Below are 14,718 nucleotides of genomic sequence, written 5' to 3' on the forward strand. Positions count from 1 at the left end.
TATCATCATCATCCTGGCCACATTTCTGCCTCTTGTCAGTGACATCTTAAAGAGCTTTTTCAAACATCTTCCTAAAATCAAGATATGTGGAGTTTACCCTCTTAAAGAGCACCAATAATGAAATGTAGTTTGTATACACCATTCTCTTGTAGTGAGCTTGTAAATTCCTGGTGACCACAGTGTTCTTTAGAAGTACCCTAAAGGTGTTTATTCCAGAATCTCCAATGGACTAATGCAGAATTTACTGATCTGGAAATATCTTTTATACCTTCTGAAAATATTTAATCACTTTCCATATCTTGGTAAGTTTTCATTTCTCAAAGATTTCCACTGATTACTTACAGTATTTTTCCAGTGTTGGTTCCTGAACTGACATATATGCCTGGCTCTGTGCTTGGTTTTAGATAAAGATAATTAATATAGGGTCTTTATTTCCACACCATCTATGAAAAAGTTAACAACATTTTAACAACTAACAGAAGAGAATAATGACAAGTATTGTAACATACATATAAATTAACAGTGGAAGTCCAGAGATAGAAAATTTTCTGAGACTATCAAGCAAAGTTCCCTAGAGAAGAAGATAGTCGAGTGGATCATTAAAAGAGGAGTGGATTTCTTTAGGTGAAGAAGTCTTTTTGCATTTCATGGACAACAAATGCCACAAACAAAATTAGAATGGCATGATGTTATAAGATATGTTTGGGAAGTATCAGACAATCCAATGTGGCTAGAGGATGTGGGCTGCAGAGATGGTGGGAAATGCAAATATAGTTGTGACACATTCATGAATGGCCTTGATGGCAAGCCAAGGAGTTTGAGCATTATTCTGTAATGTGCCATTTCATTTGTGATCAGTAAAGGAGCAAGGCAATTAAAATTAAATTTACATGTAACTCCAATCTTCAAACCAACATTTCAAAGTCATTAGCCTCAATTTTATAGATACATAAGCCAGCATTCAGTGAGTGATGGACTTTCGTTTTGTTGTTGTTTTGGGAGAGGGGAGGGGGAAAGAGATTCACTCCTCTTGCCCAGGCTGGAGTGCAATGGCGCCATCTCAGCTCACCACAACCTCCGCCTCCCAGGTTCAGGCGATTCTCCTGCCTCAGCTTTCCGAGTAGCTGGGATTACAAGCATGCACCACCACAACCGGCTAATTTTGTATTTTTAGTAGAGACAGGGTTTCTCCATGTTGGTCAGGTCGGTCTTGAACTCCTGACCTCAGGTGATCTGCCCACCTCAGCCTCCCAAAGTGCTGGGATTACAGGTGTGAGCCACCGTGCCTGGCCGGTGGTGGACTTTCTAAATTTATGTAAGTTTTGATGATAGATTTAAAAGTTAGGTTTATCTAACCAAAAGCCTGCCAATTTGACTAGATTTTCTTTCTGGGAAGATAATTTTAGTAAGGATGGTTGGGTAAACTAGAAAATATTTTAGAGTCATGTAGGAAAAGGTCACATTTTTATTTAAAAATATATATATAAAACACTGAAGAAATGTTTCAGTTTTGATGCTCATTTTGTATATATTTAAATAGTTTTAGTTGGAGGAAATTGATCCAAAATCTACTCATTAGAAAAAGTTTGGATTCTATTTTGGAGAAAATATCAGGTAAAGTTTAGAATAACAGTATCAAAATTTTAAATAAAATGTATAAAGGCTCCAACACCTAGACCGATATAGAGAGAAATACGGAAAAAAATAGCATTTCTTTATTTTTGATATCAACTCCTATATTTAAATGTTAGTATTTCTGATAAAGTAACATTCTGTCCTAAATGGTACAATAATAGGAGCTTGTGAAAACTTTTGAATAAATACTGAAATTCAGAATCAGGGCCCCTGGAAAAAGATGGTCATATATATTTTGGGAAATTTGCCTAGATGCCTGTAAAGGTAATACATTGGAGGACACATTCAGATAAATACAGTGCCTACAACAGCTTGATGTGTATTAACTTATAAATGCATTTGAATGGTAATTTGATGTGTAATAGACTAACACAAGCCTGAATTTATTCCCATTGTTGCTACTTAATGTGTCCCTTTATTCCATATGTCCACTGGTGTGGTAGCCAGCCTTCAAATGACCCCCAAAAATTCTGAATGTTTTCTGATATTTACAACCTTGTGTTGTCCCTTTCTACAGTAAATATGGCTGACCTATGTAATAAAAGGATATTGACAAAATTAGGGTTTGTGATTTTTGAAGTTGGCCATAAAAGACACTGCAGCTTCTGCTTTGCTTCTTTGGATCAGTTGCTTTGGGGAAACCAGCTGCCAGGCCATGAGGACACTCAAAAAGCCCTGCAGAAAGGTTTATGTAATGAGAAACTGATGCTTTCTACTAGCAACCAGCACTAACTTGCCAGGCATGTGGAGTGAGCCACCTTGAAAATTGACCCCTCAGCCCCAGTCTATCCTTCAGATGTCTGCAACCCTGGCAGACATCTTGTCTACAGCCTAAAGAGAATAAGAGACCTTGAGCCACAAACACCTATATAAGCTGTCCCCACTTGCCTGACACACAGAAACTGTGAGCTAATAAATATTTCTTATTTGTAATCTGCTAAGTTTGAGGGTAATTTGTTGTGCACTAATAGATAATAAATACAACTCTTCTAACTTTTTGGGCTAGAAACTTGCACAGAGGTATTCACTTTATACTAAAAGGGTTTAGTCATATTAAAGTTGTTCACTGCTTCCAAGTTTGCATTTTATGTAGAAAATGACTCAGATCAGCCAACAGCCTCCTAACTGCTTCAATCTGTTTCTCAATAACAATAATAATGTCATTTGCTAAGGTGTTATTATTACTTAAAATTTCATTATGTTTTATGTGATGATGGATTTAAAGCAAAAATATTACTCATATTTATTATATACATATATGTGTGTGTGTATATATATATATATATATATAAATAAAATGTGGTCCCTGTTTTCATGTTATTCTAATCATTATATCATGGATATTTCCATACAAGTCTTATAAACAGATGCTGAATGCCTTCTTCACTCTTATGGGTCCTTCTTGACTTATAAATTATTTCACCTTTCTTTTGCTTGGGTTGGGCCCAGACCACAGTATGTATGTTAGAAAAAGAGACACGATTTTCTTTATACTATTTCCAGTGAATATATATATATATATATACACACACACACACATGTATACACATATATATACATATACATATACATATACATATACATATACATATATATATGTAATGCTTCTGAAATGGCTTGTTACTTTAGAATTGTTCCAAAAACAAAGAAAAACATACACACACATCTGTGTGTGTGTATGAGTGTGCACACAGGCAGGCATGTGTGTGTGCATGCACATACACACTCCCATAGAACTGTGTATCACCACAGCCTACCTATTTAGTTTTAGAAATGATCAGCACTCAAGTCCAAGAAGGTAAATGTTAACTTTGGAAAATATCATGAAACTAACTAAAACCATTAGTAAAAAATTATGTGGGTAGCATTCTGATAATCGTTGAAGAAACAATTTGTTTTTTTTTTTTCTTTTTGAGACAGAGTCTTGCTCTGTCACCCAGGCTGGAGTACAGTGTCACGATCTCTGCTTACTGCAACCTCTACCTCCCGGGTGAAAGCGATTCTCCTGCCTTCAGCCTCCCAAGTAGCTGGGACTATAGGCATGTGCCACCTGCCCAGCTAATTTTTGTATTTTTAGTAGAGAGAGGGTTTTGCCATGTTGACAAGGCTGGTCTTGAACTCCTGATCTCAGGTAATCCACCCGGCTCGGCCTCCCAAAGTGCTGTGATTACAGGCATAAGCCACTGCGCCCTGCCAGGAACTAGTTTTAATAACCTATAATTAAACATTAGTTTGAGTGAAAGGAAAGATTTAATGTGGTCTGAAACAAAAATCTCTTTCTCTGTAGTCTTTGGATTCCATTTTGGCTGAGGAGGGTATAGAAGAGAGATGGGTTGGGTTCAGCCAGGTATTTCATTCAGCACTCATAATTTCTGGTACCAAGGTACTCACAGTGTGCAGTATGGGAAAGAGCTGAAACGCTGCAAATGTCTGCATCTCTCACTCCATGAAATGCCCCGAGGGCTGACTCCTGGAGCATTCTACTCACAATGTTACAGGAGCTTTTTCCCTGTCTGCATGTTGATTGGAAGCAGATCCATGGTTCAGCATCAATGTCCATTTTTTGGCTATTGCTAATAATGTAACACCAATAAAATAGATAAATGACAGGGCAGCTGTCTAATGAAGTGAAGGTTAAGGAGTGTTAAACTGTGGTAGATATTTCTACTTGCTGGTGTTAAATTATGCTGCCTGCTCCACGTGCTTTCCTCATTAAAGGCTGATGCACTGTGTTGTTCTTAGGTAATTTGTGGAATCTAAGAATGGCCTGCATGCCTGTTCTTCTGTGAGGTGGGCTGTTTGCAGCCCTGTTAATAGCAGCCCCATAATAAACCATGATTAGCAGCAGTCCAAACAATTCGTCTTCCCCATTTGCCCCCTTGCAGAGACCCCATAATCTTTTTCTTTCCAGTCAGCCATGATTTGTCATATTGTTGGTTGACATATCCCTAAAACAACAGAGAGTCTGGTACAGATTTGTTGAAACCGATTTCTCCCACAGCATTCTTGCTTCTTCACCATAGACCTGACTGGAGGGGAGAAAAGCATTACATGTATTTTTCTCCTGTATCAAAGATGAGAAGAACAGTCATCATTCCTGTTAGAAAATTGCCAAATAAGGTGGAGTTTATTTTTATCATTCAACATATATTTATTGAGCTTCTATAATATGTCAGGTGTTCTGTATGTAGTGGTTAAAATCATACATATGGTCCCTGCATTTTTAAATTTTGAGGTGGTAGAAGAGACATAGCACAGGTCTAATAAGTAGATAGAAAAATTTAGGATGCTATGTGAATAGATGTCAAAGGGCAAAACCTATGCTAGGAGATTCCAGCATAGGAATATTAAGTCTGGATATTAAGTCAAGTGCTACCTCTTTTGTTTTTATTTGATTTCTTGCTTGTTTTCACATGTGCACGGGAATCACAATGGGGTGGTAATATGATGGTTATGAATATGCCAATTGATATGGTTTATAAAAGACTTTGAAATGATGAAGAATACCATACTATGTTTGAAAATGTTTATTCAAACCAAGGGGCAGTGTGGCGTGCTTCCAGTAACAGTTTTAGTAATGATTCTCAATCTTGGCTGCACTTTAGAATTATCTGGGGAGCTTTAAAAAATCTGATGCCTAGGCCACCCCCAAAAGCAATTAAAAAAGAATCTCTAGGGGTGAGACCCAGACACCACTGCTCTTTAAAACTCCCCAGGTGATTCCAATGTGCAGCCAATTTAAGAACCACTGAGTTATAGGCTTCCTACGTTTTCCAAATTCCCTACAAGGACCTACAGCTGCCAATTTTACCACTTGTAGAGGAAAAAAAAATTACCAGGTGCAAGAAGCTTCTCTTTCTTATCCTAAGAAGTTTTTAACTTCATTTTAAAAAATGAAAGTATAGTTATGTAATAAAATGTACAAATCTTCAGTATAGAGTTCCATGAGTTTTGACAAAGTATGTACCCAAGTAACCAGCACATCAATTGAAATATAGAACATCATCATCACCTTAGAATGTCCCGTAGTGTCCCTTTACATTGTTCCTCCCCACTGAAGGCAGAAATTACTCTAATTTCTGTTCCATAAATTAGTTTGGGCCATAATTGGACTTCATAAAAATTAAGTCACACAGTATGTAGTCTTTTGTTCTGGCTTATTTCCCTAAGAATAATGTTTTTGAGATTCATCTATGAGATTGGATGTATCAGTAGTTTGTTTCTCTTTATTGCTGCGTAATATTCCATTGTATGGATATACCACAATTTGTTTATGCTCTTGTTGATGGACATTTGGTTTGTTTCCAATTTTTGTTAATATAAATTAACCACAGTGACCATTCTAGTACAAGCTTTTGTGGACATACATTTTAAAAAAAATTTTATAAATAGCTAAGAGTGAAATTGCTGTGTCATAAGGTAGTTGCATATTTAACTTAAAGAAACTGCCAGTTTTCCACACACATTTTATGCTCCTGCTAGCAAAGAATGAGAGAGCCTAGCTGTTTTGCATCTTTACTAATGGTTGTTGTTGTAAATTTCTTTTAATTATTGTTTAAATTTTAGTCATTCTTTCAAGCATGTAGTAGTAACTAACATTTAATTTGCAATCCCCTGGTGGCTAATGATGTTGAGCATTTTCATGTGCATTTATTGGCCATTTATACATTTTTTTGTGAAATGTCTGTATAACACTTTTTCCCATTTTTGTATTTGTTTACTTGTCTTTTTATTATAATTTTTATAATTTTTTAAAACCTTGATATGAGTTGCTTTTCTGAATATGTTTTCTTTTTGCTGGGGCTTGCTTTTCATTTCTTTCAAGATATTTTAATTAACAGTAGTTTATTATTTTAATGCAGTCAGTTTATATTTTTTTCTTTTACAATTGTAGATATTTGTGTCTGTCTAGGAAATCTTTGCCTATCTCCAGGATAAAAAAGATGTGTTCTTGTGTTTTCTTTTAGAAGCATGTATATTTTTTGTTTTTACAATTAGGTCTGTAAGCCATCTAGCATTAATTTTGCATATGGCATTAGGTGTGAATCAAGTTTCTATTTATTCTTTATCTAGTTTTCAATATCTAGTGGTCTACCACCACTCATTTAAAAGATTTTTCTTTCCCTGTTGAATTATATCAGAAACTTTGGTAAGAAAAACATTTGTTTGTATATGTATGCTTCTTTTTCAATTCTATTCTGTTCCATTGATCTATTTATTTATTATCTATCTTTATGCCATGTTGTATGGATCACTCTAACTTTATAGTAAGTATTGAAATCAGTTGGTACAAGTTTTCCAAATTTGTTCTTCTTTTACAAAATGGTTTAGACAAATTGAGACCAATAGATTTTTATATAAATGTTGGTATAAGCTTGTCAATATCTACGAAAAAAGCCTGCTGGGATATTTATCTTAATTGCCTTATGGGTAGTTTAGGAATAACTGACATCTTTACAATATTGAAACTTCCAACAACACTAAACTTTCTCAACAATGCTTTGTTCCTTTATATATTGTTCTAAATTTATCTCATATATTTTATTTACTTTTGATGTTTTTCTGAATGAAATTAATTTTTAAAATTACATGTTCTATTTGTTACTCATATGTGGAAATAAAAATAATTTTTGGACAGTGGGTGGCAATATGGCTGAACAGGAACAGATCTAGTCTGCAGCTCCCAGTGAGATCAATGCAGAAGGAAGGTGATTTCTGCATTTCCAACTGAGGTACCTGGCTCATCTCATTGGGACTGGTTAGACAGTGGGTGCAGCCCATTGAGGGCCAGCCGAAGCAGGGTGGGGTGTCGCCTCACCCGGGAAGCACAAGAGGTTGGGGAACTCCCTCCCTTTGCCAATGGAAGCCGTGAGGGACTGTGCCCTGAGGAACGGTGCATTCTGGCCCATATACTATGCTTTTCCCATGGTCTTGGCAACCCATAGACCAGAAGATTCCCTAGGGTGCCTACACCACCAGGGCCAGCTCTGAATACAGCAGCAGATCTCCCAGCAAAGCACTTGAGTTCTGCTAAGGGACAGAGAGCCTCCTCAAGTGGGTCCATGATCCCCGTGCCTCCTGACTGGGAGACACCTCCCAGTAGAGGTAGACAAATACCTCATACAGAAGAGCTCCAGCTGGTATCTGGCGGGTGCCCCTCTGGGACAAAGCTTCCAGAGGAAGGAACAGACAGCAATATTGCTTTGCTGTTCTCAGCCTCTGCTGGTGATACCCAGGCAAACAGGGTCTGAAGTGGACCTCCAACAAACTCCAGCAGACCTATAGCAGAGGGGCCGGACTGTTAAAAGAAAAACTAACAAACAGAAAGGAATAGCATCAACATCAACAAAAACGATGTCCACACAAAAACCCCACCCAAAGGTCACCAACATCAAAGACCAAAGGTAGATAAATCCACAAAGATGAGGAAAAACTCAAGCAAAAATTCTGAAAATTTCCAAAACCAGAACACCTCTTCTCCTCTAAAGGATCACAACTCCTCACCAGCAAGGGAACAAAACTGGATGGAGAATGAGTTTGACGAGTTGACAGAAGTAGGCTTCAGCTGGTGGGTAATAACAAACTCCTCTGAGCTAAAGGAGCACTTTCTAACCCAATGCAAGGAAGTTAAGAACCTTGAAAAAAGGTTAGACAAATTGCTAACTAGAATAACCAGTTAGAGAAGAATATAAATGACCTAATGGAGCTGAAAAACAGTACAAGAACTTCATGAAGCATACACAAGTATCAGTAGATGAATTGATCAAGCAGAAGAAAGGATATCAGAGATTCAAGATCAACTTAATGAAATAAAGTGTGAAGACAAAATTAGAGAAAATAGAATGAACACGAACAAAGAAAGCCTCCAAGAAATATGGGACTATGTGAAAAGACCAAACCTACACTTGATTGGTGTACCTGAAAGTGATGGTGAGAATGGAACCAACTTGGAAAACACTTTTCAGGATATTATCCAGAAGAACTTCCCCAGCCTAGCAAGACAGGCCAACATTCAAATTCAGGAAATACAGAGAACACCACAAAGATATTCCTCAAGAAGAGCAATCCCAAGACACGTAATCATCAGATTCACCAAGATTGAAATGAAGGAAAAAATGTTAAGGGCAGCCAGAGAGAAAGGTCGGGATACCCACAAAGAAAAGCCCATCAGACTAACAGCAGATCTCTCTGCAGAAATCTTACAACCAGAAGAGAGTACAGCCAATATTCAACATTCTTAAAGAAAAGAATTTTCAACCCAAAATTTTATATCCAGACAAACTAAGCTTAATAAGCAAAGGAGAAAAAAATCCTTTACAGACAAGCAAATGCTGAGAGATTTTGTCACCACCAGGCCTGCCTTACAAGAACTCCTGAAGGAAGCACTAAACAGGAAAAGGAAAAACCGGTATCAGCCACTGCAAAAACATACCAAATTGTAAAGACCATAGACACCATGAAGGAACTGCATCACCTAATGGGCAAAATAACCAGCTAGCATCATAATGACAAAGTCATAGTCACACATAACAATATTAACCTTAAATGTAAATGGGTTAAATGCCCCAATTAAAAGACACGGACTGGCAACCTGGATAAAGAGTCAAGACCCATCAGTGTGCTGTATTCAGATGACTCATCTCATGTGCAAAGACAAACATCAGCTGAAAATAAAAGGATGGAGGAATATTTACCAAGCAAATGGAAAGCAAAAAGTAGTACAGATTGCAATCCTAGTCTCTGATGAAGCAGACTTTAAACCAACAAACATCAAAAAAGACAAAGAAGGGTATTCCATAATGGTAAGGGGATCAATGCAACAAGAAGAGCTAACTATCCTAAATATATATGCACCCAATACAGGAGCACCTAGATTCATAAAGCAAGTTCTTAGAGACCTACAAAGAGACTTAGACTCCCACAGAATAGTGGGAGACTTTAATATCCCACTGTCAGTATTAGACAGACCAAGGAGACAGAAAATTAACAAGGATATTCAGGACATTAACTCAGCTCTGGACCAAGCAGATCTAATAGACATCTACAGAACTCTCCACCCCAAATCAACAGAATATACATTTTTGTCAGCACCACATTGCACTTATTCTAGAATTGACCACATAATTGGGAGTAAAACACTCCTCAGCAAATGGAAAAGAACAGAAATCATAATAAACAGTCTCTCAGACCACAGTGCAAATTAAATAGAAATCAGGATTAAGAAACTTACTCAAAACTGCACAACTACATGGAAACTGAACAACCTACTCCTGAATGACTGCTGGGTAAATAACGAAAATAAGGCAGAAATAAATAAGTTCTTTGAAACCGATGAGAACAAAGAACATACTAGGATCTCTGGGACACAGCTAAAGCAGTGATTAGAGGGAAATTTATAGCACTAAATGCCCACAGGAGAAAGCAGGAAAGATGTAAAATCAACACCCTAACATCACAATTAAAAGAACTAGAGAAGCAACAGCAAATAAATTCAAAAGCTAGCAGAAGACAATAAATAAGATCAGAGCAGAACTGAAGGAGATAGAGACACGAAAAAACCTTCAAAAAATCAATGAAACCAGGAGGTGATTTTTTGAAAAGATTAACAAAATAGATAGACCACTAGCCAGACTAATAAAGAACAAAAGAGAGAAGAATCAAATAGACACAATAAAAAATGATAAAGGGGATATCACTACTGATCCCACAGAAGTACAAACTACCATCAGAGAATACTATAAACACCTCTACTCAAATAAACTAGAAAATCTAGAAGCAATGGATAAATTCCTGGACACACACACCCTCTCAAGACTAAACCAGGAAGAAGTCAAATCCCTGAATAGATCAATAACAATGTCTGAAATTGAGGCAGTAATTAATAGCCTACCAACCAAAAAAAGTCCAGGACCCAGACAGATTCACAGCCAAATTCTACAAGAGGTACAAACAGGAGCTGGTACCATACCTTCTGAAGCTATTCCAAACAATAGAAAAAGAGGGACTCCTCCCTAACTCATTTTTTGAGGCCAGCATCATCCTGAAACCAAAATCCGACAGAGACACAACAACAACAGCAAAAATTTCAGGCCAATATCCCTTACCAACATCGATGCGAAAATCCTCAATAAAATACTGGCAAACCAAATGCAGCAGCACATCAAAAAGCTTATCCACCACAATCAAGCCAGCTTCATCGCCAGGATGCAAGGCTGGTTCAACATATGTAAATCAATAAACATAATCCATCACATAACAGAACCAATAAAAAAACCACATGGTTATCTCAATAGAAGCAGAAAGGGCCTTTGATAAAATTCAACACCCCTTCATGCTAAAAGCTCGCAATAAACTAGGTATTGTTGGAACGTATCTCAAAATAATAAGAGCTATTTATGACAAATCCACAGCCAATGTCATACTGAATGGGCAAAAGCTGGAAACATTCCCTTTGAAAACCGGGACAAGACAAGGATGCCCTCTTTCACCACTCCTATTCAACATGATATTGGACGTTCCATCTAGGGCAATCAGGCAAGAGAAATAAATAAAGCGTATTCATATAGCAAGAGAGGAAGACAAATTTTTGCAGATGACATGATTGTATATTTAGAAAACCCCATTGTTTCAGCCCCAAATCTCTTTAAGCTGATAAGCAACTTCAGCAAAGTCTCAGGATACAAAATCAATGTGCAAAAATCACAAGCATTCCTATGCACAAACAATAGATAGCCAAGCCATGAGTGAACTCCCTTTCACAATTGTTACAAAGAGAATAAAATACCTAGGAATACAACTTACAAGGGATGTGAAGGACCTCTTCAAGGAGAACTACAAACCACTCTCAAGGAAATAAGAGAGGACACAAATGGAAAAATATTCCATGCTCATGGATAGGAAGAACCAATATCATGAAAATGGCCATACTACTCAAAGTAATTTATAGATTCAATGCTATCCCCATCAAGCTACCATTGACTTTCTTCACAGAATTAGAAAAAACTTCTTTAAATTTCATATGGAACCAAAAAAGTGCCCAGATAGCCAAGCCAATCCTAAGCAAAAAGAACAAAGCTGGAGGCATCATACTACCTGACTTCAAACTATACTACAAGGCTACAGTAACCAAAACAGCATGATACTGGTACCAAAACAGATATATAGACCAATGGAACAGAACAGAGCCCTCAGAAATAACACCACACATCCACAACCATCTGATCTTTGACAAACCTGACAAAAACAAGCAATGGGGAAAGGATTCCCCATTTAATAAATGGTGTTGGGAAAACTGGCTAGCCATATGCAGAAAACTGAAACTAGATCCCTTCCTTACACCTTATAAAAAAATTAACTCAAGATGGATTAAAGACTTAAACGTAAGAGCTAAAACCATAAAAACCCTAGAAGATAAACCTAGGCAATACCATTCAGGACATAGGCATGGGCAAAGACATCATGGCTAAAACACCAAACAAAATGGCAACAAAAGCCAAAATTGACAAATGGGATCTAATTAAACTAAAGAGCTTCTGCACAGCAAAATAAACTATCATCAGAGTGAATAGGCAACCTACAGGATGGGAGAAAATTTTTGCAATCTATCCATCTGACAAAGGGCTAATATCCAGAATCTACAAAGAACTTAAACAAATTTACAAGAAAAAACCAACCCCATCAAAAAGTGAGTGAAGGGTATGAATAGACACTTCTCAAAAGAAAACATTTAAGCAGCCAGCAAGCATGAAAAAAAGCTCATCAGCATCGGTCATTAGAGAAATGCAAATCAAAACCACAAAGAGATACCATCTCTTGCCAGTTAGAATGCCAATCATTAAAAAATCAGGAAACAACAGATTCTATAGAGGATATGGAGAAATAGGAATGCTTTTACACTGTTGGTGGGAGTGTAAATTAGTTCAACCATTTGGGAAGACAGTGCAGCGATACCTCAAGGAACTAAAACTAGAAATACCATTTGACCCAGCAATTCCATTACTGGGTATATACCCAAAGGATTATAAATCATGCTACTATAAAGACACAGGGACACATATGTTTATTGCAGCACTGTTCACAATAGCAAAGACTTGGAACCAACCCTATTGCCCATCAATGAGAGACTGGATAAAGAAAATGTGGCACATATACGTCATGGAATACTATGCATCCATAAAAAAGGATGAGTTCATGTCTTTTGCAGGGACATGGATGAAGCTGGCAGCCATAATTCTCAGCAAACTATCACAGGAACAGAAAACCAAACACCACATGTTCTCATTCGTAAGTGGGAGTTGAACAATGAGAACACATGGACACAGGGAGGGGAGCATCACACATCGGGGCCTGTCAGGGGTTGGGAGGCTAGGGGAGGGATAGCATTAGGAGAAATACCTAATGTAGATGACAGGTTGAGGAGTGCAGCAAACCACCATTACACGTGTATACCTATATAACAAACCTGCACGTTCTGCACATGTATCCCAGAACTTAAAGTATAGTAAAATAATAATAATAATAATTTTTCTACAGCATGTGCCACATAACCATACTTTGGTCAAGGACAGACCACACCTAAGAGACTGGTCACGTAAGATTCTAATACAGTATTTTAATAGCATCTTTTCTATGTTTAGAAGTGTTTACATACACAAATACTTACCATTCTGTTACAATTGCCTGCACTATCTAGCATAATATTGTGCTTGCTCTACAGGTTATAGCCTAGAAGCACTAGGCTATACCACATAGCTTAGGTATGTAGTATGCTATATTATCTAGGTTTATGTTAAGTACACTCTTTGATGTTTGCATAATGATGAAATAACCTAGCAGTGCATTTCTCAGAACATACATTTGTTAAATGACGTGTAACTGTATTTGATCATGTATCCTGAGACCTTCATGAATTCACTTACTGGATATAGTGAAAAGTTGGTTTGTTGGACCTCTTGTATTGTACATATGCGGTCACATAATCTAAGAACAAAGGTAGTTTAACTTCATTTTTGTGATATTTATGTCTTTTATTTCTTTTTCTTGCCTTATTTCATTAAGTAGGCCCACACAGACAGTGTCAAATGTAATAGAAATGAAGTACACACATACCTTGTCTGATTTCCAATTTTTTTAATTAAAAATTTTAGATATTTTAACAGTTCACCATTAAATATGATGTTCACTATACGTTTTTCAGATTAAGTTCCATTTATTCCTGGTTTGCTGAGAGGTTTTGAAAACCATGAATAAATGTGGGATATAAAAAAATACTGGTTTGTATCTATTAAAAGTTATATAATTTTTCTTCTGTAATCTTATAAAGGTGTGTTTTGTTTATTTTATTTTTTAATAACCACAAGCTTCCTACTTTAAAATTCTAAATTATGCTTGTTTTCTCACCAGAAGGAATTAAATAGTCAAAACAAAACAAAACAAACACAACTAAAAAAAACACAACAAAAATCCCTGTGGAACTGAACTTCAATTTTCCACATAATAAGTCTCCCAGCAGGATCAGTGTAAGGCCTGTTTCTGCAGTAGGAAAAAGTGAGACTTGTGCATGGACCATGTGTTTTATAGAGAAATTTTTATCTAGAGAAACCATAAAATGTACCATACTAAGTAAAAAGTTGTATTTAAGGAACATATATTCATAACTTAAATATCAAAGATATTTATGTGGATCACTTATTTCCTTTCTGTTCTCTGCTGTTCTCAAACCACTGTCTGTGCATTGTAGGTTTGGGTTGTGTAGAATTGAATTACATTCAATTTTCAATTTGGGGAGCATTTGCATTTAGGACCTACAGATTTTATCAGATTAGCAAAGGAATATATGACTCCAAACAGCATATAGTACTTTTCTAAAAGATTCAAATCCAGCCAAGAGGAAGTTGATCTTGCTTCATGTAGCTCAGGATTTGTTTGATCTGAAGCATCTATAAATGTCCTGGATTATCAGTCATTGGAATTATTTTAGGTATCAGTAACCTAATGGGGGGATAGTAGGCTTAAATTAGACTTAAAATTGTCTCAGTTCTCTGCTGTGCATTCTAACTATAGACAGAGAGAAACATCTATCAT

Source organism: Pongo pygmaeus, chromosome 5 (assembly GCF_028885625.2).
Source record: "Pongo pygmaeus isolate AG05252 chromosome 5, NHGRI_mPonPyg2-v2.0_pri, whole genome shotgun sequence".
Taxonomy (NCBI): Eukaryota; Metazoa; Chordata; class Mammalia; order Primates; family Hominidae; genus Pongo; species Pongo pygmaeus.